Consider the following 26,932-nt stretch of genomic DNA (forward strand, 5'->3'; position numbering starts at 1 on the left):
CTTTTCCCCTGCAGTGCCTACACTGAACTATATGTCGTTCAGTGTAGGCACCCTCCCTCATCCCTGACCATGGCCACAGTTGCGTAATTAGGGCAGGGCGAGCAGGGCACGTGGCCTGGGCGCCGTGGAACCAGCAGCACGGGGAGCGCCACCAGCCACGGTGCCGGCCCGTCCTAGTTACCCAGTGTAGTGCCGACCGCAGTGAGAGCGGTCATCGCTACACATTTACACAGGACCTGCGCTAAGCTTCCCAGCGCCAGTCCTGTGCAGCACAGCCGAGCCCCTTCCCTCCCCCTGAGCGCTTGCCCAATAGCGCCAGGCAGAGGGTGGGAGGCAGGCTCAGGCTGTGCATTCTAACACACACATCGCCGCTAGCGTGGCGGCAATGTGTGTGTTAAACAGCAGCCAATGAGAGCCTAACAGACTCTCATTGACTGCTGCAGCGCTCACTGCAAGAGCCGGGCTGGAGCTCACTCATGAGCTCCGCCTTCTGCCTCTTGCAGTGGGTAATGGGAGAGACGTCATGACGTCTCTCCTATAATGCAGAGCGCGTCAGCCCGGGAGGGCTGACGTGCAGGCGGCAGCGGCGGGAGCGGAGCAGGAGCGTGGATGCAGGTAAGTTTTTATTTTTATTTTGTTTTTTTGCTGTGTATATGGGGGGGACCTCTACTGGGGGCAGTAATCGGTGGGACAACTGCTAGGGGCACTAATCGGGGGGACTACTACTGGAGGCAGTAATCGGGGGGACTACTACTGGGGGCACAAATCGGGGGGACTACTGGGGGCATTAATTGGGGGGACTACTACTGGGGGCACTAATCAGGGGGACTACTACTGGGGGCACTAATCAGAGGGACTGCTACTGGGGGCAGTAATCGGGGGGATTACTACTGGGGGCATTAATTGGGGGGACTACTACTGGGGACTAATCAGGGGGACTACTACTGGGGGCACTAATCAGGGGGACTACTACTGGGGGCAGTAATCGGGGGGACTTCTACTGGGGGCACTAATTGGGGGTACTACTACTGGAGGCACCATTGGGGGGACTACTACTGGAGGCACTACTGGGGGGACCTCTACTGGGGGCACTAATCGGGGGGACTATTACTGGGGGCACTCTATCAGGGACCACTACTTGAGAGACTACTACTGGGGGGCACTATATAAAGTGCACTGCATATGGTGGACTACTACTGGGGGCACTATATAAAGAGCACTGCATAGGGGGGGACTACTACTGGGGGTACTAATCAGGGGGACTACTACTGGGAGCAGTAGTCGGGGGGACTTCTACTGGGGGCACTAATTGGGGGGACTACTACTGGAGGCACCACTGGGGGGACCTCTACTGGGGGCACTGATCGGGGGGACTACTACTGGGGGTACTCCATCAGGGACAACTACTTGGGAGACTACTACTGGGGGCACTATATAAAGGGCACTGCATAGGGGGGACTACTACTGGGGGCACTATATAAAGAGCACTGCATAGGAGGGACTACTACTGGGGGTACTATATAAAGGGCAGTGCATAGGGGGGACTACTACTGGGGGCACTATATAAAGGGCGCTGCATAGGGGGACCACTAATGGGGGCACTGCATGGGGGGAGGACTGCTACTGGAGGCACTATATAAGGGGCACTGCTTAAGGGGGGTCTACTACTGGGGGCACTATATAAGGGGCTTACTACTGGAAGCACAAGGGACACTGCACTGGGGGCACTAAATAGGGAGGACCACTACAAGGGGCACTGGATAGTAGGGACCACTACTGGGGGGCTGCATAAAGGGGATTACTACTGGGGGCACTGTATAAGGGGCACAACTGGGGGCCTGCATAAGGGGGACCACTACTGGGGGCACTGTATAAGGGGAACTAGTGGGGAGCTGCATAAGGGGGACCACTACTGGTGGTACTGTACAAGGGCCACTACTGTGGGCCTGCATAAGAGGGACCACTACTGGGGGCACTGCATAGGGCGGACTGTATAAGGAGCACTACAGGTGTTAAGGTGCATATGGAAAGGAATGTTAAGAGTGCCGAGAAAGGGGTATATGTGTGCTGTTGACACACCCCATTTTTAAGTGACCCTGCCCCTTGTGACCACGCCCATTTTTTGACGCACGCGCCTTCGGTGCGCACATACATGGGGGGGGGCTCCATTTGAAAATTTGCCCTGGGCTCCAAATACCCTAGTTACGCCACTGCATGGCCAATCTGTCGTTAGCGGCAGATTGACCAACATGTTTAGGCGATGATTGATGTCGGAAACGACCAGCGGGAGCGAGCATCGCTGGTCGTTACTGACATTTTCATGCCCGATTTGTGCACGATTAATGAGCGACTAAATGAATACAATATCGTTATCGTTCAATCGCTCATTTTAATCGGCAAGTGGATACCTGCCTTAACTCATGCATCTAAATTGGCACAATATTTTAGCCTTGATTTTGCTTCAATATTATAAAGAGTAATTTCTAATTTTAGATTGTAGTAAATAACATTTTCTAATTGTTCTTCACTAAATTACTTTAATTACAAAATTTACTAAATTTCTTTGATTTATTAAGTAACACTTATTACAGTTCTTTTTATGTTACTCAATAGTTTCATGAGCTTGCCTTAATTAATTACTAGAAACAAGCATCACCAAAGCAATCTCTTAAAAATATTTACAGTAAATGTGCATTTTCCAGTCAGTTATATAGACATGGTTTTATAGCACTTTGTAGACAGACAAATGAACAATGTATTGTAATGATGCTGGTTACTATACTTATGATTCCATTAATCCCAGTGGTGTTTAACAACTTTCCAGGTTTACACAAGGAACAAGAGTGCAGCATGGAGAAAGAAGGCTTATTGCTTCTCAGTTTCAATAGAAAATATACTATATACAGTACATAACAACGGAAAGAAGAGAATAGTATCTGGACAGTGTTACATTTCATTTATATAAAATATAATTAAATATAAATACAAATATATCCTACTATGCTGCAGTCCAAATAGAAATATCAATTAAATAATGTGAATCATTATAACATCATATAACAAAGCAACCACATCAATGAACTATTGGGGTGAATCAGCTTGGGATGGAATTGCAAAGCTGCACGCAGACATCCAATCAGAAGTAGCTACTGTTACTGATCATCATCATCACTGCATGTCTTAGCGCCAGCCCTCCAGCACCCAGAGCAAATACGGCTTTGTACAGGTGATCACATGCATTTGTTACCAAGCCTACTTCAGTGTCAATTATGCAGACACTGAGTGTGTTTTGCCCCTTCTCTCCCCTGTTCTGCCTCTCCAGTCATAAGTATTCACATGTGGCAGAACTGTCTACTTCTTTGTTTTCTTTGTGTGGTGAGACAGCCGCTATTCAGAATATTTTTTTACATATTAAAGCAGTTATTTCAAATGTATTTTTATTATTTGTAGAGGATTGCATCACTAACAAACAAACGTGATATAAGCATTCAAAGTCAACTAGGTGAGAGTATCTTTTCATAAAAAGCATGATATGTCACCTTAAATAATATAATTTACAGTCGTAACTTCATAATGACATTATGGGCCAAATGTAATAGGGTGAGAGTTTAGAAAATATAAACTCTCACACTTTTTAAACTGGGCCAATGTAATAGAGTCGGAGAACATACAGACTCGCATGTTTTCAGACACAAAAAAAACTCACAATTTAAACTCTCATCCAGAGGTTTTCCCATTTTGAAAATACAACTCGACCAATGTAATAGTGAGAGAGATTACTGCTAAACTCTCACATAGTTTATAAAATTGGAATTAAAGAGCAAGGTAACTGATTTCATACCACATGTCATGCCTCAAACAGTCAAATGTCTTTTGATTAGCCATCTGGGTTAGAATATTAATGAAACTGTCACATAATACTAACATTTTGGGGATTTTTTCTCTATGTCTATGGTAGCATATAGCCAGCCCATATGAAACAGATAAAGCGAGAAATGGGAGGTGTCAGGAGACTTCATGATTGGCGTTGGCTTTATAAACTATAGCACTATGGGCCTCTTCCCTCTTTTGGACAGACATTCAAAATTGATCATTCTGGGCAATATGGTACATAACTTACTAAATGGTCTTTTTAATAGAATCAGTGTTCAGATCTAGAGCATACTGTCCACTACAAATATTCTATTGATAGAGATGGGAAATGTTCTAACCATTGCACCATTACCATTCATATTTTGATGCAGTCTTCCTGTTCCCAATAGATCAGAGGGGGATCCAAATATTCCTGTTAAGTAATGTTAAACTTGCAAGTATGCCATAGGGTAGGGAAGTAGGAAATCCTATGTCTCCATGGCTCAAGTGAATGTATATGGTTTTCCAGACATTTTGTCAGGCAAATAAGGTAAAGCCTTTGTGTTTCCAGTGGTGGAGGGAAAGGTTGCCATGCCAACTTGTCTGTGATATTTATGTGCACTAGTCTGAGCCATCCGGGGAGGTTGATGCTATAGCAGGAGAACACTCAGCGTGGGGTCCACCTTCCATAATGACAACCAGTCCCAAACTGGTCAGTTGAAGCCTGGAATTCCTAGTGAAGTGTAGGACAACCTCATATAATGAAGTTTCCACTCCCCAAGGACAACCAGCACTGGGCTGAAAGCCCAGGGCTCTTTGTCACATCCCATGGACTTTGAGTACGGAGTTAAAGTGTAAAGCACGTAGCCCTGAATTTCCATTATGTCTCTCTTGGCATAGAATCAGGATATAAGCCTGAAGCCCTTCTGTTCTTGTGTCCCTAATTGCAACTATATAATTTTCTATTTTAACGGTGTTCTTTGACATACTAGCCAAAGCCATGTTTCCCAAACTGTTGTATTAATGTTTAACATATGTAGTCCATATCATGTTGTACTTGTGATAGGAAAAGGTGTCTTGGTGTTGTTAAAACCCACAACTAGAAGGCAATGGGGGGTTCTAGGGTGGCATGTGCCCGGGCGCCGGATTTGAGGGGCTCCGCAGGGCCAGCTCCTGGGCCATTCAACCAGTGCAGCTGAATGAGGGTACCACCTCATAGGGGGTGTAGTGCCACAATTTGGAGGTAGCAGCATGCCTCCTCCCTTCTCTCCTTGCTCCCGCTGCATGCAGTGCATGCACAGTGCACACTGTACTGGGCTCTTGCAGGCTCGGTTGCAGCTCGGGCAATCGGTGATGCAATGGCATGTCATCATAGGTCACATTGAAGGTTATGTCACTGCACATCATCTCCATCCATGCTGAGGCTGGCTGCAGAGTTGAGGGGCTGACTGAGGAAGGTGATGGGGGCTGGCTGTGGAAGGTAATGGAGCTGGCTGAGATAGGTGAGGTGGGCTGGCTGAGGAAGGTGATGGGGGCTGGTGGAGGAAAGTGATGGGGGCTGGCTGAGGAAGGTGATGGGGGCAGGGTGCTGGCTGAGAAACATGACGTCATGCGCACTGAAGAACAGTGTGTGAGGAGTCTGCCACCACCACTGCCTTATGGAGGAGCAAAGAGAAGATCCAGATAAGTGTGGGGGGGTAACACAAATACAGGTTGCTGTTGCAGAGTTATAGGGGGGGAGACAAAATTATATGGGATGGGGGGACACAGTCTACTTATGTTTATCAGTTTCAGAATGTCTCCTCTAGCGATTTGCGCAGCTAATGGTATTGCATGTTGGTGTCTTTTATTTCTTGCAAATCATAGCGTGTCCCCTCATGATCACCTTCAACGCCTCCCAGAGAAACACACAAAATTTATATGGAATTTCATTCATTGTTAAATACAATATTTCATCCTGGGGGAGTAATGATGCCCAAATATAAAATTAAGAAAACAAAGGGACTCCAATTGTGAAATATAATATGAGTGATGGAATAGATGAGAAAAAAATGAAGGTACACAAAGTGGGTCAATTGTTGTCCTATAAATTCACGTCATGGACTTTGGAAACAGCTCTATAAAAGCAATCTGTGTCCAATTTGTGGGTTGGCAGATGGTCTGGAAAAATACGCTGGCTGAAAATAACAAAATCCAACCTACTATAACATTTATTCATTTAAAATTGAGTTATTCTTCTAAAATGCTTAGTTTAGCCTCAATTATGACATACAGTACATTGTTCATAAACAGTGAGGAGACATAATGGGCCTGATTCAGAGGTGCAAGCAGATGCAGTCCTGTGTTTTTCCGCAACCGCATCTGAGCATACTGACATGCCGTCTGGCAGCAGCGCCAGTTGCTTTGTGCATTTAGATGCATCATCAGGGCATCATCGGTTGCAACATGGAAACTTGTACCAGCCATATGGCAGGTGCAATTTCACCATCTGAACAAGGTGTCCTATGTCAGTGCAACTGTGTATTTACTATTTAGACGCAGTTGCTGTCAACGACATGCCTGCCTTCGGCTAGCCACCCCAAGTTACCTCCCAGAAACGCCATCTTCAGTTCCTGCATCTAAAATTGTACTGTATCTCCCAGCGGTAACCATCGGAAGGCATGCACAGTGTGACTCGGATGTGTGCGCAGACCGAAAACATCGGTCACTGTGTGCACCTCTGAATCAGACTCACAGCCTGTAACATGACAGTTAGGAGCATATTGGTTGGTACTTTATCTCTCTTCACTTTATCACTTTCCAAGGCTTAGTACATCTCCAAAGGGTGCAAATTTGCAGCTAGACAAATCGTGTTGCAGTTCAAGGAGTACAAATGCATTATGTTATCTTATGTTCTTATGCATGCAGGAAAAATACTGCCTAGCTTTGCATGTAGCACACAAATACAGGGCAGCTGTATAGTTACACTGCGATGGGAACATGCCCCATCCAACTGTAAAGGGGAATTGAATTGCTGTGTTGGGTGTCCAGCACTGATAGCCACCAGTGCTAACAATTGAATCACCCCCATCAAATCTTATTGTCCTCCTGCTTTACTACCCCATTCAAATAGGGAACAAGTGGCCTGGAAATTAAATTAACATAGAGCCACAAATCTGTACATTTCAAGTCAAGTTCTGACATTTACTCTCCCAAATTAGCTTCTACACTGATCCCCGGATTGGTCAGCTCTGTGGACTCCATCAAATTGAATGACTGTCCCTTTTCATTTGTTTCCAGGTTACAGATGAAATATAGCATAAGTATTATAGTCTGTAATATGGAGAAAGTTTGTTTTAATAGCTTGTAAAAGGGGCCTGATTCAGAGATGGGCGGTATTGCACAGCCGCTGCAACTTTGTACGCAGCCGCTGTGACGTAATATTGCTAATGCCGCACAAGGTATATTGTGTAAATAGACACCTCAGGTATCTCAGGATGGTCCTGTGTTATCATACTGCTGGGACCAGTAAAGCTGAGTTGGAAGACGCAGACACTGGCCTCGGCATGCCTCCCAAAACTAGGCTGACACGTTTCCATTTTTGAGAAAACTGGTCGTCACACCCCCGCCCATGCCCCCAAAAGGAATGCAGCATGTTAATCATGCTGCAGCTCGGGAACACTGTGTGCGATTCCACAGAGGGTGGGATGCATGATGCATGGCAGTTTGTATGTGATGCATCTCCCCACTCTTCGCATGCATGCGGGTGTTATTTACGCCGATATGCATGAATAAAATTACAAAGGACAGCGCTCTCGGTAAGAGCTGTCCTTTGCGAGTGAGGGGCTTCCGGGTCTATAACCCAGAAGTCCATCTAGTGACATTGTATGTATGACTATGCACAGAATGAAACGCGTGCATCTGAACATGGCGTTACCCATCGCATCCAAGCGATGCATTCCGAGGCTTGGTGCTTATGAGAAATGTGGTACAACCCCCGAAAACTGCATTTTCAGGGATTTGACCGCATTGCTGACATTGCTGCATCCCAACCAGTAAAGATATCTGCACATACACAGTGCGCCATCTGCACATGTGCAGATATTACACCATAGGTGATGTATGGAAACCATCGGATTTGCGTACATCTCTGAATTAGACCCAGTGTTTAAAAAATAACAATTAGGAGCTGTTTGGTTGGTACTTTATCACGCTCCACTTTATCACTCTCCAAGGCTTAGTAACCCCTATATCTGGATTTGCTCTAAATAATCTCAAACAAGTTCAGTGCTAGGCAGACTCCTGGGAGGTGCTCAGTGGAATCCGCATGTTACTTGGAGTGGGAACCGTGACTAAATGACTCACTCATTTTCATGAAATGAATTCATAAATATAAACAGTTTCTCCCTGTCACAGGCCAGTGATTCTTCTTTTACTTCTTTTTCTGCTATTGGATGTGTATTATCCTATCTGCTCATGTTATATTGTACATTCTTTAAATGTCACTGACCTGTCTCTATTTACAGTGTCTCTTATATCTTCCTCTTTTCTCTTCATTCTTCCTCATGACCCTAATTGTCATCTGCTTTTCTCTTGTTTTTCTGTCTTATGAGTACATCTGTCACTAACTTCCTAATACTGTATGGTCGTTCTTTTCCTTATTGATTATCTGCATTCTGGCTGGGCCAATATGCAATATATGGCACTTATCCTCATGGATATAATGCCTATTTCCCTACAGATTGTAAGCTTTCAAGCAGGGTCCTCGTACCTCTTTGTACCTTCTATAGACAAAATGTACTACAGCCATTCAAACTAGTGAAACAAACTCTCAGAGGCTAACTAATGGGCTTTGCTGAAGTTCACTAAAGGGGGAAATGTATCTAAACGTCTAAAGAATTGAAAAGCGGTGAAGTAGGAAAGTTTCCAATAGCAACCAATTAGCTTTTAGCTAGCAATTACCAAGAAAGTTCTATAACATTATAGATACTGTATACAGTAAACTGATCGGGTGCAATGGCCAACTTTTCCATGTCACACCCCCGGATATTAAATCCTCTTACCTCATTTAGGGGTCTATTTACTAATCAGTGTTAGGAGAAGTGAAAAGTGATAAGTGCCAGCCAATCAGCTCCTAACTGCCATCTTACAGGTTGTGTTTAAAAAATGACAGTTGGGAACTGATTGGCTGGCACCTTATCACGTTTCACTCTTCTCTTTTTACTTCTCCTAACACTGCTTAGTAAATAGACCCCTTGGTGTTTCCGATTCACTGGTTGGCATGTCTTCACTGACCAGTCATCTCAGGATTTCCGCTGACACCATTGCAGCCATTCACAGAAACTTTCTTCTCACAATACTCCAGTGTCCAATGCTGGTGCAGAGTGCCCTACATAAACCTCTCAGGCACCTTTGCTTGGCCAGTTCAGCTAGTCTTCTTGGAGTTTCTGTCTCAGAAGCTTGTTTCCTAGCTACTCCTGGCTCCTGTATCTGCAAATATTCAATCTTTTTACACACTACAAGGATCCACAACATTCTACAAAAGCACTACAGCTCCAACCTGCAATCCTGTGTAGTTTCCACACTACAAGCATCCACAGCTCCATTCTGCAAAGCATTGCAGCTCCAACTTGAAATCTCTTGTAGTTTCCACACTACAAGCACCCACAGCTTCATTCTGCAAAGCACCTGCAGTTCCAATGTGAATACCAGAGCAATTATCACATTGCTACTTCCAGCCTGCAACCAGCTATGAAAAAAACCTCCGCTACAGCCTATCAAGTGTTCACCAACATCACCTGCAGTTCACACTGCTCAATTACTAAATACAACCTGGTCTACTCAGCAAGTACTCCCTAGCACCACCTGCAGTTCACACTGCTCAACTACTAAATACAACCTGTTCCTCTCAGCAAGTGCTTCCTAGCACACCCTGTAGTGCTCTCTGTCAAATCCCAAATACAAGTTTTCCTTCTCAGCTTCAACTCATCGGTTACCAGTTGCGTTGCCAGTTCCTTCCCGGTTACCTATTGCTATACCAGTCCCAGCCCGGTTACCTATTGCTATACCAGTCCCAGCCTAGCTGCCTATTGCTACACTGGTTACAGCCTGGTTACCATATGCTATACCGTTTCTAGGCCAGTTACTTATTGCTACACCAGATCCAGCCCAGATACCATATGCTATACCGGTTCCAGCCTGGTTACCTTATATTATCTCCTAGGACTCACACCTCGTTATTTCTTATCTAGGACCTGCTCTTCTCTTCAGTCCTTACTCCATGCAAAGGAACTTAAACAAGCCACCTAGCTTTCTTCCCATAGCCTCCAAACCAGCTCACATTCAAAACTCCAGTCCGGGTACTAAAAATTCCTCAGTCCTGATGCTTGTTTACTTCTCCACCCCTTAGGTTTGATATATCTCCCCCAACTCCTTACTTGCAGCCACAACACTAGTATCCATGCTTTGCAGGCATTGGGTCCTATTTATTAAGTTTTGTGTAATCAACAACCACAGTAAATACTGAAGGAGCGCTGACAGGGAGCAGCTGTACACAGAGGTTAGTCAGACCTCAAAAAGGAAGAATATACAACAACAAAATTACAGCGCTAGAAATATATACTGATAAAATGAGGTATATTTAATAATGAATGAATGAAAAAATTAGTAAATAAAAACATGTGCATTGAATTCAATCATGAATTAAATTAAAATAAAAACATCATCCGATCCACCATAATAACTAATCCATAGGTGCTTAATGGCATGTGATAGTCCAATATTATTGGTTCCCAAATGCTGTTTAAACCAAGCCAGATAACTACCAAGTCCAATGTAAATATGAGGTCCTAATTAGCAATGCTGGCAGGTAAAGGATGTCACAACCGATCCTTTACCACCTTTTTTTAACCAAGGAGTGCCAGCTGCATGATTCATCCACGTGCCTAAATTGGCTGTACCAGCCCATCGCCATACCTGTGACCAGGGGACCGGACTCATGCGAAAGCTTGCCAGCATTGCTAATTAGGACCCCATATTTACATTGGACATTGGACTTGGTAATTATCTGGCTTGGATTAAACAGCATTTGGGAACCAATAATATTGGACTATCACATGCCATTAAGCACCTATGGATTAGTTATTATGGTGGATCGGATGATGTTTTTATTTTAATTTAATTCATGATTGAATTCAATGCACATGTTTTTATTTACTAATTTTTTCATTCATTCATTATAAAATATACCTCATTTTATCAGTATATATTTCTAGCGCTGTAATTTTGTTGTTGTAAATTTTGTGTAATATTTGGCGATTTGGAATATTATTCAGGGCAATTTATCACAGGCAGTTGTCAGTACAGTACATGTGTTGCAATAAGAGCCCATCCTGGTAATGGGTAAAAAATAAAGTGACAATTAAGCAGATTTTGGCTGCGAAAACCCTGTGATGGGCATTGGGAACAGCTCCAAGATCAGAAAAGCCCTGTCCCCATAGAGGAAATTAGGATAATGCCATTATCATCTAAGCTTTTTCGAGCTTGGTAAATAACCAAAGCATTGACGACCCTGAAGAAAACTATGAGGGTGGATGCTATTTAGAAAGCAGGAGAAATCTCCGATAGCCTTGCTAAATAAGGGCTGTACCCAGGTCTACTTTAAACAAGTGGAAATAGCTGTTTCTGCTCTTAAGGGCAGAAATAGTTTTAGATATATATAAACCCCTTAGAGATTAAAGTTTCACATTCAGTTGACTCGCACAGTAGAACCATATGATTGAATGAGATCTTTGAAAGGAAAACTGACTGAAATCTGCTGCTCTGTTACTAATACCAATAACCTTTGGTTTGTTTAATATTTGTACAGTAATTGTTATCTTCACTTTCAAGAGTGTTTAATAAGTTAGGAGGAGTGTGCACTGCATTACATTGTAACTTATTGTATTGTATGTTACAATGCAGATTCTGATTTTCGGGTAAATGTGGTACATGTTCCCATAAATGTTTATTTACATTAAACATATGCCTAGGTTTCTGCCTTATACAAAAAAAAAAGAAATTAGTTAAGGTGGTATTGAAGCAAAATAAAACGCATGCATATCAAGTTACCAGATGGTGGCCAATCCCAGGGCCGGTGCTAGGCATTGCCCTTCCGCTCAGCGGCGGGCAATGCCTGACAAATAAATCAGTTCCTGACCGGGCAGTCGCGGATATACAGTAATTACATTTAAATTCAGACAGGCTGGCAATTTGGCTAATGGGTTGTCTGGTCCACCCTCGAACCACCCCTTAGTTTTGCCTATGCCTGCCAGGCCCGCTCATGACACTGCTGTGCTGGCTACCTCAGCCTGCCTGTTATACAGTTTGACAGGCGCAGCTAGGGTTGGACTGGCCGACAGGTGTACTGGGGAAATCCCTGATGGGCCCTACTGCCTGAGGGCCCCAGTCCATCTTCTAGGGGTCAGTAACTTGATGGAGCAGGATCATGGATCAAATTGAGTGCTGGGTTTGTTTCTATGGAAACTACACTAAGATTATCCCTCCTGCCAATCAAAGTGGGTGGTCCTGACACATCCCTGTTCTCTCCTTTGTAAAGAGATGCTGTTGTTTGCATGTACTCTCTAATGGAATGACCAAGTCCCTCTCAGGTGGCTGGCCACACCCTCTAAGCTTGGGCCCCTGCCACTGCATTCTCTGCTGGGCCCTTCATGCTTCAGTCCAACACTGGGCACAGCGTGTGCAGGTAAATGGTAAATGCGCCCATAAAGCAAGCAGTAGGGAGGCCGCCACTCCAGCCCGGTGCCTCCCTGCAATGCTTACCTCGTGGGCTGCATCACGCTGGCCCTGGTCATATCCTTTATGTGTGAGGTAGAACATACATTAAAATCCACTTTGAATTCTTGGATACTTTTACAAAACTGCCATTCACATCTTTTGTCCAAACTTCAAACCCCTTTTTTAGTTAATGAATTTTAGTAAGCAGAAGGTTTAATTTTTTTTTCATGTTCCTTTTTTAATGCTTATTCAATTTGCATTACATATGTTAATACTGTATAAATATAATATACTGTATAAATATAATTTACTATACAATTAAAGATCATCTTTCATTTTTTTCTTCCTATAGAGAAAATGACTCTGCCACTAGTTATACATCCTGTCTTATCGTATGATTCATACAAACTAAAACAGTCTAGGCATGAATACTGTAGTATGTTATTTAATGTTCTAGAGTTGCTGATAGCTCATTCTGTATCATCTACAGTATTATTTTCTACAACAAAGTGAGGTCTATCGTCAAACACATATTAAAAATGGAACATATTCCTTTATTTTTTAATTTATGAGACAGCTTTGAAGCATCCTAACAGATCAGCACTAACAATATGTCCTGGAGGAGGGTTTTGTACTTATTATAAAATGCCTTTTATCATTTTACTCTACAGCACATGAATATTCATGGTTAGTTCTCAGCTATAATGTGTAAGCCAAATAATAATTCACCTTCCACTCACTAGGTTTATAATAATTGCTTTGTAGGGGTATATTGTTCTGCAAAAGTAATTAAGTATACATGAATTTTGGTCTCACACACAAGTTATTAAAATGTTTATTTTAACTGTATTTACTACATGAGTTGAGCACATGTCTGTGAATTGTAGTGAGGGTTGGATAATACTGACAGTTATTATTAGGGATCTTACTGTAACCTCTGTTTTAAGAAGGACTTCCTGGAAAGCCAGACAACTGAGCGCCTGCTACTCAGCAGCATTCATTGTCCCATCTCATCCGCCTAACAAATCGCAGAGTCAAATATCATTGGCAGTAAAGGGACTTGCAAAAAAGATTTGCCGTTCTATTGTGAGTCATAAATGAAACATCTGATCTATAATACATTGTCTGCAGCGGATCGGAGTTATTTCCTGCTGGCAGTGTAAGAAATTGGCACAAGTAAATCAGCTGCTGCCTGTACAAATCTAAGACATTAGTGTACAGTGTAATACAATAAGTACTTTTAATGAAGTAAGTGCATCTTTTGCTAATAACATTTTACTGAGGGGTCTATTTACTAAGCAGTGTTAGGAGACAGAGTTAAAAGTGATAAGAAAGTGATTAGGTGCCAGCCAATCAGCTCCCAACTGTCATCTCACAGGCTGTGTTTGAAAAATGACAGTTGAGGGCTGATTGGCTGGCACCTTATCAATTTCTTATCACTTTTTACTCTCTCCTAACACTGCTTAGTAAATAGACCCCTTATTATTGTACTCTAAATCACTTTTAAGTAAATCACTACTGTTGAGTTTACCATTTCACCAACAGTAGGCTTCTTTCACGTCCCTGTACTATTGATTCACTTTCTCCAAAAAGCGGTGACCTCATCCACGTGCCATTCACATGTCATTGCTTTCTAATCATATGTCATCTACTTTCTGTCCAACTGTATCTCCCTTCTTTGTCTGACACAAATTACATATTTCCCTATCTACATTACCCCTTCGTAACCCTGTCCTGGAGCCAAACTCCAAACATAAGTTATGGTTTCTAATTCAAACATATTTTAAATGCATTAAAAACTTTTTTCTGATGTACCAATCTACAGAACAAAATGACCAGAAGTAGTAGAGTAATTCATTGTGCATAAGTAGGGCACAATTCATTATGAATCAGCATTGCACTCAAGGTTGGTCTGGTGACAAATACCTGATGGAATTAGGATAATTTGTGCACATCCTGGATTAAGATCATTTAGTGCACAATAAATCATTATTCATCATTGTCTACATAGAAACATAACCTTTGTAATTGTGTTACTGGAAGTTTATACAATATTGTATTAGTTTTATTGTCCTATCTATGGGATGTAACACTGAAGAGCTCACAATCTATTACCTACTACAATATACTCTGCTACATTCCTGTGGTGTGAGGCACGTGTGTATAAGGAGACTCAACAGCATAATCATTTTATTTATTCATTAGTGTGGAAAACTGAATATTTTTAGTGCTTAGTCACTCTAAGGCTATTCAGAAACCACTGCATCTATGTGCAGCCTGCTGGGACTATAGTAAGTACTGAACATGCATCTTTATTGACTATGAACAAAAGTAATAAAGTAATAGCTTCATTTATATTGGTATATATGCCAATATATCATATTATAACAAAATAACAATACTTACGTAAAGAAAAAATGTATATAGTTCCGAGTTAGCAGATACATTTAACGGTTTGGTATGAAATCCCAGCTGTTGGGATGGCGCTGATCAGAATACCGACAGTGGCATCCCGACAGCCAGAATCCAGACACTCATAGGAACGCATGGTAAGTATTCTCCCATTCCCTACCCTAACCCTTACCCTCCCTCCCCAGTGCCTAACCGTAACTCCCCCCCCTAGTTCCTAAGCCTAACCTCCCCGCACTCTGAATCTATCACCCCCTCCCCGGTGCCTAAACTTAACCTCCCCCCTAGTGCCTAAACCTTACCTTCCCCTCCCCGCACCCTAATCCTAACACTCCCTCCCCAGTGCCTAACCCTCCCCCTAGTGTCTAACCCTAACCCCAACCTCACCCTAACACACCCTGATACTTACCTTCGGGATGCCAATGTTCAGGATACTGGTGCCGGGATCCCGACCAGTCGGGATTTCTGCGCTGGTATTTAGACCGACGGCATCCCGCACACTGGGATGCTGACTACATCCCACATTTAACATGATATATATGTGAATTGTTTAATAATGTTCAGGGTTAAGATTTTGAAACAAAAAGAAATAACTAATGTAATTTTGCAAACATTTGTTATTACAGTATTAATCATTTTGCTAATTTTCATTTCGATAACAATTTCCAGTAGAAAAGTGAGAAGAGCAAATTTAAAATGTGAACAATAATTAGAAAAGTGACAATCATGAAGGAAAATCTTAAAAGGGAATCATGAATTACAAATGACTGCACCCAATTATTACCTAGAACTTTTATTTAAAAACTTACAGTATGATTGTTTTTTTTTTATTAATTTCTATTGCTAATGTATTTTTTTATTATTCAAACAGTACTTTACTTTTATGTTAATTTGTTATATGCTGTGCTATTCGGCCATGAACTATATTTGAGCAATCAACATTTTATATTACTGTTCTGAGAAGCATGGATGGGACCAGCATTTGGAGGTTGTGCTGGTTACTGTAGTGCCATTTAGAGGATTTGGGGGTTCCTCCAGGTGAGTTGGTGTTTAATTTAGATATATTAATGTATATGCTATTATCATGTAGCCTAACAGTATACAATTATATGACCCAAAGTGGGTGCTATTATCACGTAGCGTTAGGGACCACCAGAACAGAGAAGCTTTAACGCAGTCTGGTGGCTTAAATATATCTTTGCAAATATATGCACCAAAGATCTCTATATTTCTAGTATCATGTAGTATTCAAGTCTCCTTGCTGGTCTATTGCAGTGTGCTGGGGGACATTTTACCTTTTCTTGTCTAGATTAGCCCCTCCCTTTCCCTGCACCTATGAAGGGCCATTAAGATAATTTGAGTAACCACCATTTTATATTAGTGTAAATAAATTGCCAGTCTTTTATAAACAAATTACAAAATGTGTTTAATGTGTTTCTGAGATGCAGAGTATGGTACTGTTCTTACTGTGTACAGTGGTATCACTGTCATCATTACTCCAAAATAATTATTGCAAAGTAATTTTCCTATCCTGGTGTGTAAAAAAAAAATCCAGTGTTTTATAAACAAATTAAAAAATTTGTTTAGATGAACTATAGACTGCTACACCAATCTCATATGACTCCAAAATGATGGTATTTTATGGGAATGTCTGAAAATTCTTAGGGGTCTATTTACTAAACAGTGTTAGGAGACAGAGTGAAATGTGATGTGCCAGCCAATCAGCTCCCAACTGTCATTTTTCAAATACAGCCTGTGAGATGGCAGTTAGGAGCTGATTGGCTGGCACCTTATCACTTTTCACTCTGTCTCCTAACACTGCTTAGTAAATAGACCCCTTAATCTTTTAAGTGCACTCAAATGGAAGCTGATTTGTTTAATTGTACATGGCTTGTGCTAAAGTCAAATAGTTTTGGTCACTAATACAATCTTACATTTCAAATCCATTAGGGATCACCTTCAAAGTCACCTCTGAATGGGCTCTATGGGATATCCATACCACATCTAAGAGACCAAAACTATTTTATGGGACTTGACTACTACTGGCCATGGTGCACCACTTTTCATTTTGGGCTTTGCCAAGATTGTGTGTGTTTGACAGGCTGCATATAATACTGTACTTTACTAAGTTGTTTATATTCTTTTGTACCTTGCAATGCAATCCATTATCAGTTTCTCATCCAGGCTGAGGCCTGTGATTTGCTGTTAGGACTCAGTTTTCACCTTACACTTGAAGGCTGAGACTATCCACCCTCCCTTCTGCCCTTAGGTGTTTGTAATCAGCACATTGCTGTCTACATATTAAAATGGGCACTATTATAGGTAAGTCCTGGATAAATTGACATAATGTGGTAGTATTAGTGATGGGGTTCACCTTGACGTGGTGGATGGGCAAACATCTTTGGCCAAACATGAACTAACAACCTCACTTATACTCCATGTTAATTGTAGAGTTGAGTACTTAGAGTGTGCAACTGCATTCTTTGTTCCCTGTATTGTACTACATGTCTCAGCATGGTCGCACCTCTTATTATGTTTAAAATTAGGGTGTGCAGTCCAAGCCAAGCTCCCTTCCCCTTTTCTATTGTTTACTTTGGCCAGCCAACTCACTACAGCCTTTGGCCAATATTGGTGAAAACAATATTATGAGCTGTGAGGTGGTCAAAATGGATTGGAAATGACTGGAAATTAATTTTACTAATGTGAATAATACTGTAGGAATAAAAACAGGTCCAAATTACATGATTTTAGCTGTTTTTATCAATAATACAGAGCCAAAACAAAAACACAGATGTCTGTGCACATCGCTAATTGCCCATTAGACAGTAGCACACGCATGGGGGTTTCTGAGTACCAAGAAACCCCCCCGACAGACTAGAGTGCAGGCAACATGTTCTTAAGCCCCACCCCCTCACAGCAATTTTGCCACGATTCGCGGGTCTATATTATGGAGGCGGAGCCAATATGACGCAATTTATTTTAAATAGATTTGAGTTTTTTATCCCCGCCCCCGGCGGGGCTTACGAACATGGTGACAGCCTGCTAGATCCTGTCCCTATCAGATCTGCTGCAAAGTAAGTTTTTTGTAATGTATGTGACATATGTTTGTGTGCTTGTGAGTAAGGTATGTGTGACATATGTATGTGTGTATGACAGAATTTTCAGATTTTGGCCTCTATTCGCCACCACAACGGTTTTGAAATGAAACAAACAAGATGTGCTTTAACTGCAGACTTTCAGATTTAATTTGAGGGTAATTACATCCAAATCGGGTGAACGGTGTAGGAAATACAACAGTTTCAATATGTGCCTCCCACTTTTTAAGGGGCCAAAAGTAATGGGACTATCAACTCAAAAGCTATTTCATGGACAGGTGTGGGCTATTCCCTCATTATTTCATTATCAATTAAGCAGGTAAAAGGTCTGGAGTTGATTCTAGGTGTGACATTTGCATTTGGAATCAGTTGCTGTCAACTCTCAATATGAGATCCAAAGAGCTGTCACTATCAATGAAGCAAGCCATCATTAGGCTGAAAAATTAAAACAAACCCATCAGAGAGATTTGCAAAAACATTAGGTGTGGCCAAATCAACTGTTTGGAACATTCTTAAAAAGAAAGAACGCACCGGAGAGCTCAGCAACACCAAAAGACCCGGAAGACCACGGAAAACTGTGGTGGATGACAGTAGAATTATTTCCCTGGTGAAGAAAAACCCCTTCACAACAGTTGGCCAAATCAAGAACACTCTCCAGGAGGTAGATGTATATGTGTCAAAGTCAACAATCAAGAGAAGACTTCACAAGAGTGAATATAGAGGGTTCACCACAAGATGCAAACCATTGGTGAGCCACAAAAACAGGAAGACCAGATTAGAGTTTGCCAAACAACATCTAAAAAAGCCATTACAGTTCTGGAACAACATCCTATTGACAGATGAGACAAAGATCAACTTGTACCAGAGTGATGGGAAGAGAAGAGAAGGAAAGGAACTGCTCATGATCCAAAACATACCACCTCATAAGTGAAGCATGGTGGTGGTAGTGTCATGGCGTGGGCATGTATGGCTGCCAATGGAACTGGTTCCCTTGTATTTATTGATGATGTGACTGCTGACAAAAGCAGCAGAATGAAGTCTGAAGTGTTTCGGGCAATATTATATGCTCATATTCAGTCAAATACTTCAGAACTCATTGGACAGCGCTTCACAGTGCAGACGGACAATAACCCGAAGCGTACTGCAAAAGCAACCAAAGAGTTTTTTAAGGCTAAAAAGTGGAATGTTATGCAATGGCCAAGTCAATCCCCTGACCTGAATCCGATTGAGCATGCATTTCACTGATGAAGACAAAACTGAAGGGAAAATGCCCCAAGAACAAGCAGGAACTGAAGACATTTGCAGTAGAGGCCTGGCAGAACATCGCCAGGGATGAAACCCAGCGTCTGGTGATGTCTATGCGTTCCAGACTTCAGGCTGTAATTGCCTGCAAAGGATTTGCAACAAAGTATTAAAAAGTGAAAGTTAGATTTAGGATTGTTTAGTTTGTCCCATTACTTTTGGCCCCTTAAAAAGTGGGAGGCACATATACAAACCATTGTAATTCCTACACCGTTCACCTGATTTGGATGTAATTACCCTCAAATTAAATCTGAAAGTCTGCAGTTAAATCACATCTTGTTTGTTTCATTTCAAAGCCATTGTGGTGGTGAATAGAGGACAAAATATGAAAATTCTGTCAATGTCCCAATATTTATGGACCTGACTGTATATATATATATATATATATATATATATATATTAAACAGCAGAAACGGTAGACACTTCAGAGGATTTGGCTTAAATAGGGTTAATAGACCATGAAAAAACCACTCGGCACACCGAGGCTGCAGTTCAACGTTTCATGAACTCAATTAATTTCATCATGAATTAAGTTCATGAAACTAAATTAATTAAGTTCATGAAACGTTGAACTGCAGCCTCGGTGTGCCGAGTGGTTTTTTCATGGTATATTAACCATATTTCAGCCAAATCCTCTGGCGTGCCTACTGTTTCTGCTGTTATTTATTACCTTATTGGAGTGGCACCTGCGGTACCTCAGTATACAAGTGGTGGAGTGCCAGCACATTGACTGTCAGGGCCGGCTCCAGGGTTCGGAGCACCCTGTGCCGGCCCTCGAGAAGGCGCCCTACCAACGGCGCGGCGACCGAATTTGGGGGCATGGCCTAATTACCATAGGCAACGCCCCCTGTGTGACGTTATTTGGAAGTGTGCCCTGCCAGCCCTCTCCCGCCAGTGAATGGTTGGCGCGCGCATGCGTGCGGCATCCATTCATACTCCGGGGGCACTGTGGGGGTCCGGCGGGTCCCCAACCTCCCGATTTGACCACCAGCGGGCCACATATATTTATATATAAACCCCCTATAAAAATCCTGCATTTGCCTCTGTTACGTGTCGACGCCTGTCATTTTACCCTCGCCGGGATAAAGCAGTCGGGAATCCGGCTGTCGGGCTTACGTCAGCTGGCTTCCCGATTGCATCCCGTCCTGTTATGCTCATTCAAATATACATAGCCCTGGTTCTTACTAGCCACACTGAAGTCTTAGTGGTATCTAGGTACTGGTAAAGCTTTATGGGAAATGCAGCTGTTAAGGGTGAAGTCAAAGGTTCTGTTCTAAGATTTTTTTCAGCAATTATATGATTCATAACAGGTATGATGTAAGATTAGTTTTTTGAAGAGTAGTCTGGCCAAGAAAGTGAATTTCAAGTGACACAAAACTGCAGCCAATGAAGGGTGAAGTTATCAGGTTATTATTACTGCACCTGAGGCAATTTATTTCTATGGGGCATAATTATCACAATCCGCTTCTCAGATGCGGATGGGATATGATAAATTCACCCACAATCGCACCCAAAATTTTAATACATCACAAGCTCTGTCCCTGCGAATCTCTCCCCCGCACTTCTCAGGGTATTTTTAGCAAAAAATAACCTTACAGAGTTACTGCGCATTTGCCGCCTGCTATCCAACCAAGCCCCCCACTCCCGCGCGATTCCCCCTTCTTTACCCCACTAAGCTAACACTTACCTGTACAGTGAGCCAGTGACCCAGGGCAGCTGATCGTTTGGCTCCTGCTCTGCGACCACGGTCAGCTGCTCTGTGCTGTAAACTGAGATGCTGAGAGCCACAGAGGAGCTCACCGGATCACCGACCACCGGTCCCCTGAGAGCAGCTATTTTTTTTCTTTAACTATTTTTTTTTACAGTGACCGGTTTGTGGTGTATTTAGAGACACACAAGGCTGATCACAGGCACCGGCTCCTGGCTCTGTTTTAGTGAAATGGGGGAAAGACCACATAACGCCATCTCCAGGTGTCATTATTATGGAAGGGCTTCCCCCGTTATTTTTTACAATTTTAGTTTAGTAAATCTGATCTCAAGAAAAACAGATCTCATTTAACATTACAAGTATGGGAAATGCAAGTTGCTTACTAAAATATTGTGAATTTAAGGGCTTGGAGTAGTTTTATCCGAAAACTGCTCCAATCGCACTTTAATACATTTAAGTGATACTAAAATAATATAAAAATTAGTAAAAATAATATTGATAAATATGCCCGTAGATGGGGTAAATCTTGGTTTAGAATTTATATTACAGCAGTGTTGGTGGTGGAGTTATCTTTAAATGTTTTTAGTTTTGTAGTTAAAAAAAAATATGTTTGTCAGCATATAGGTATTGTGTTCATTCTGATAATGTATTCACTGGAAGCAAAAAATGGACTGGGGAGATGGCAGGCTGCATGTCATCATGTCCTGCCCACAGGTCCTGCACCATGTTTTAGTACTGAAGCACCTAAAATGAGCAAGTTGCATAACAGCCCCATTTGACCTTAGGAGACTCAGAATCATAAATAAGCTTAAAAAAAAGGATATGCAGGAGAGCACAGCAGGCAGACATGATTGACAGGAACAGGATATAACGGTAACCAGACAGAAGCGGCAGCCGAAGAATATAGGAGACAAATACAGGAGTCCGGAGGACACAGAACAGGTTTATGAATAAAAATTCAAAACAAGGGACTTAAAAGTTCCTTCTTTTGAGAGGAATATTCCTAGATATAAATCACAACTGAAGCTTATTATTACCAGCACATTTCCACATAATCTCCAGCGTGAAAGACAGCAGAAATAAATTACAGTAGTCCAATTAGTTGAGAGGCTAAGCTGTAAACAACAACACAAGGTAAAAGCTTTGGGTTTGCATTTAGGGAGATGTCATGGAGACTAATGAAGTCTCAGTTATTCTTATTACTATAGTGTTCGCAGCAGCAGTGTTTATTTAAATACTTATTTATTCAGCAATTGTTACCAAAGGTGGAATTTTAAAATAAGAAAGAGCATTAAATATGGATGTTTTGGGCATCAGTTCAGCATATATTTTATTTAATCTCCATTTTAGGAAGTAATAAACTTTCTCAAGAGTTTGTGTAACGTTGCAGTTGTTATAATTTTTGTGTGTGACAGAAAGTATTCAACTAGATGCCCACAACTATATGGTACTTTACATCTAGGGGCCGTATTCAAGTAGCTGCGAAAAGAGCTGTTTGGAGAAAAGTTTTCTCCGATTGCACTTTTCGCCTGTTTTCAAAGTATCTCCATATTCAATTCAGAACTTGGTTCAGAACCATTTGGATACCCTTCCTAATGACTAGTAGAGCAAAAAAAATGTAAAATTAACTTAATTCACCCCAAAAAAGACATGTCATTTTTGGGGCGAAATTGAAAAAAGTGTTGGAGAATGTAAAAAAGTGGGGGGGCCTGGTACTTTGGGGGGCTATATGGTTGGGACAGGTGTTTTTGGGATTGCACAAGGCTGCAGCATGTGTATTTTTGATATTTTTTAAATCTTCATTTTAGAGACATCAAAATATACTAGTACCCATTTTCAGGAACCCCAAATTTAACCTCGGTACTTATTTTTCTGAAACAACATTGCTTTCTATCATTTTTCCTCACATATACAAATATGGATATAACAGCCCTTTGCAACAAAATAAGGCCCTGATTCAGAGCCGGACGCTCTGACAGAGCGCTCGCTCTGAATCAGGGCCGTCCTTCTTGATTTTTAGAGTGGCCTCCTGGCCGCTCGTATAGCTGTGGGTGACCATCGCGACCATCGGGTTGCGACGAGACCCTTGTGGTAGGGTCTTGTTGCTGCAAGCACTCCCACTGACATCACTTGTGGGGCCGGCCTCAGACGGTAGACGCCTCCGTCAGGGCAGCCACGCCCCCGGCACGCCCACCAAAGGGGGTGTGCTGTCACTCAACATCGACAGCACACCCCCTTTAGTACGAGACCCGGAGCGACGGTTTGCCCGTCGCTATCCGGGTCTCGCGCATGCGCACGACGAAGCCGGCTCCGTCGTGCGCATGCGCTCTGGGCCACCATCGACCCGCTTGCGAGTGCTCAGCGCTCACGAGCGGGTCTGAATCAGGCCCTAAGTTCACTAAATACCGTTATTAGGGCTACTAGTACTATTCTATATTGATTCCCAGGGTCACTGAAGCTTTTTATGGAGTACAGACTGATTTTCCCCAAAAAAGAGGTTCTTTTAGCTAGTTTTGCTTTAGAGAACATTCACCTATCCGCGTTTTCGCGTGTTCTACAATTGAATAGGGTGAAAAGCGGGGACACGCATGGAGAAAACATCTCATCAAAACAGGCGAATGAGGCAAATTCAATCCGCTTTTCGCCAGACGGCAATTTTCGTTGCTAATTGAATTCGGCCCTTAGACTACTATGCACCCCAATTCTGCTTGTGTAACTATTCTGTCACAAACATTGCAGTCTTACATGTGTAGTGTATGTAATGTCTCCTGATATGGCCAAATGAAAACACAGCACTATATCTATGTCAGGCATACAAATGTGTGTACTCTAAAGTTAATCTGTGTCATAAAAGTATCAAAATATTCAAAAGTCATATTTTCCATATTAAGCGTAATGAAATACAAACACTCACACAAATGTTTATTTCTTCCTAAATGAAATGCTAGTCTTCTTTTCTGCAGAAGTTCAATTAGCAATGGCAAAAAATAAATCTGAATAGAAAAATGCGACCAGACAACCAGGAGCATATTAAGAGAGGAGGGGGCCCATGTGCAGTCACCGTCCAGGGCCCGGGCATTAGTAGACTCTAGCACTGTGCCAGAGGAGTCTACTGTGCATGCGCAGGTCACCGGGGGAATGAAGCGGCAGCCATTTTCCTAGTAATTTCCCTACTGCGCAAAACACCAGGAAAACAACCACTGCTCCATTTTTCCGGTGATTTGTACAGCACTGCTACTGCCGACGCAGGACTCCAGAGAGGTAAGTATTGAAGAAATGGGTGCAGGGTGTACGGTGTGGACCCATGTCCACTGCACACCCTGCACCCATTATAGATAAGCCACTGTAGGCAACTAGACAACAGAGCTGCCATCAGACTTTGTGGGTACCAGTACAAATAACACATGCAGGCCCACTCTAACCCGGTGTGTCTCCAACCTCTCCCACAGGCATGGGAAACAGGCATACACACTGACCCAGACATACATAGAACTAGAGATGAGCGGATTGAATTGTGAGAAATCTGATAGAACCAAATTTTGGTGGCATGCCTTAATTTCTCCAAGCAAATTTGGGGCGGGCTGAAAGCACTGATACGCATGATCTGTGCAGTCTAAGTTATGTTTTAAAAAAAAATAGAAGAAATAGCTTCTTTTTTTTTTTTTAAATGTGTGAGGTTTTTCCCCAATTCAATAACCAGCCCTGAACCAATGAGCCTGGTTTGGTTTTAGAAAATAGAGGGAAAAAATGGCATGGGGTTCCCCCTATCTTCCAATAACCAGCACCAGGCTGAACCAGCCAGGGGGATAATGCTATAGCAGGAAGACTGACAGCGCGGGGTCCCCCTGCCATAAAGTTAACCAGTCCCAAAAAGGTCAGCCCAGGGCTGGAATTCTCACCCTCCCACCCCCACTCTAAAAAGGGGTCTCCCCTCCAAAAGGTACAACTAGCAGCCCAGGGCGCTCCTACACAAGTCAGTGTGGGAACGCCCCATTTGCAAACACTTTAGGTCCACTCCCAGTCTCCACTCTTAAACACCCAGGGATCGCAGAGCCGGACCCTTACGCACGTGTTACAAATTCCGTACACAATTGTGCATGATACCTGGGTTCGCACATGCACAGTAAGGGTATCCTGGACTTTTCACACATGTGCAGAAGTAAAAAATCGCTAAACTGTACAACATCAACATTGAGTCCATCACTGAATCAGGCCCTGTGTCAGGAGAATTAGCTTCCACCTTAAAGTGTGTCTCTATTACTGACTGAGTTGCACAAGCACCACTCATTTTTCTGTAGATGAAAGAGATCTACTGTATGTAAGAAACAAACGATTAGACACAAGCTGATGGCACAAATGAATACTAAGTGAATACCGAAATGAACAAAGTACCTTCAGGCACAATAGTCTTTGCACAAATGAGCAATAAAAAGTGGCTATATATATACAGCTGCTGGATGTCATCATCATCACATATCTTTACACCAGGCCTTTGGTATTTGCAGAAGATCTTAAGAAGCTGGAGATGCATACAAGTCTAATTACACCCTTACTGTACTCCGCCTATGTTTGCCTGTCAAAGGGGTAAAAAGCAAATAATCTAACATGTAAATCTAAACACGTAAGCATTTCTACAGTGGTGTAGCTAGGGTATTTGGAGTCTAGGGAAAATTGAAAATAGAGCCCCCCCCTATGAGCGCGTGCCGAATGCGCGTGCAATGAAAATGGGCATGGTCACAAGGAGCCTGGTCACTTAAAATTGGGGCGTGTCAACATAACACACACCCCTTTCTCATCACTCAGAACATTCCTTTCCATTCCTTATGCACGTTAATGCAGTGCCTATTATACAGTCCCCCTATGCAGTGCCCCCAGTAGTGGCCCCCCTTATGCAGGCCCCCAGTACTGCCCCTTATACAGTACCCCCAGTATCAAAGTCCCCAGTATTCAATTAACTGCGAAAAGTGCAGTTTGGAGAAAAGATTTCTTCGATTGCACTTTTCGCCTGTTTTCAAAGTATCTCAATATTCAATTCCCCGGAGATTTTGCCTACGCGAAAACTCCATAGGCAAAAACAGGCAAAAAAGTTTCTCCAGCAAAAGGCAGGAGAAAAGAAGTGCAAAATCCATATTTTGGGGTATAAATGTGGGGACTTGGTTCATAACCCTTTGGAAACCCCCATAATGACTAAAGGTGCATACACACTTAACGGTTTTTTTAACAATTTGTCGATAACGACGTCTTATCGTTAAATCGTTCAAAAAAAACATTCAGTTTATGAGTTATAACAATGAACGATAATCACAAATACGCACTCCGGTTTCTAGTTTGTAGTTATCTTTCATCGTCCATTTCAGACTGTTCAACATGATGATTTTCATTAAGGGAAGGAACATTGGGCCTGATTCAGACCCACTCGCGAGCGGCTGTCCGCTCGCAAGTGGGTCGATGTTATGCACTGAGCATGCGCACGACGGAGGGAGCTCCGTCGTGCGCATGCGCCAGACGCGACGAGCGAAGGAAAGTCCTTCGCTCGTTGTGTCTGATCAAAGGGGGCGTGCTGTCGATGTTGATTGACAGCACGCCCCCTTTGGTGGGCGTGCCGGGGGCGTGCCTCCCTGACGGGGGCGTTCCCACGGGAACGCCTCCCGTCAGAAGCCGGCCCACTGACATCACTAGTGATGTCAGTGGGAGTGATTTTGGCTCTGATAGAGCCAAAATCACTCCGGAGCTTGCGGTTGAAAACCTCAACCGCAGGCTCCGGCTCGCAGTTTCGATGGTCACGATGGTCACGACCATCGCGGCCATCAAA

General features: G+C 42.8%; 1 protein-coding gene across 2 annotated transcripts in view; it reads right to left on the reverse strand.

Moving 5' to 3' along the window:
* The window catches only part of LEP (leptin), a 61,900-nt gene that overhangs the window by 12,676 nt on the left and 22,292 nt on the right, over positions 1-26,932 (reverse strand). Inside the window, exon 1 of one of the 2 annotated variants that reach the window (XM_088468855.1) lies at positions 9,392-9,444. The exons of the other annotated variant lie outside the window; for it this stretch is intronic. The gene's annotated coding sequence lies outside the window, so the exon portion shown is untranslated. Of the gene's footprint in view, positions 1-9,391; positions 9,445-26,932 lie in introns of those variants that run through there. 2 annotated transcript variants of the gene reach the window in all.

This window comes from Taudactylus pleione, unplaced genomic scaffold, assembly GCF_031769625.1.
Source record: "Taudactylus pleione unplaced genomic scaffold, aTauple2 ptg000086l, whole genome shotgun sequence".
NCBI classification, from domain to species: Eukaryota; Metazoa; Chordata; class Amphibia; order Anura; family Myobatrachidae; genus Taudactylus; species Taudactylus pleione.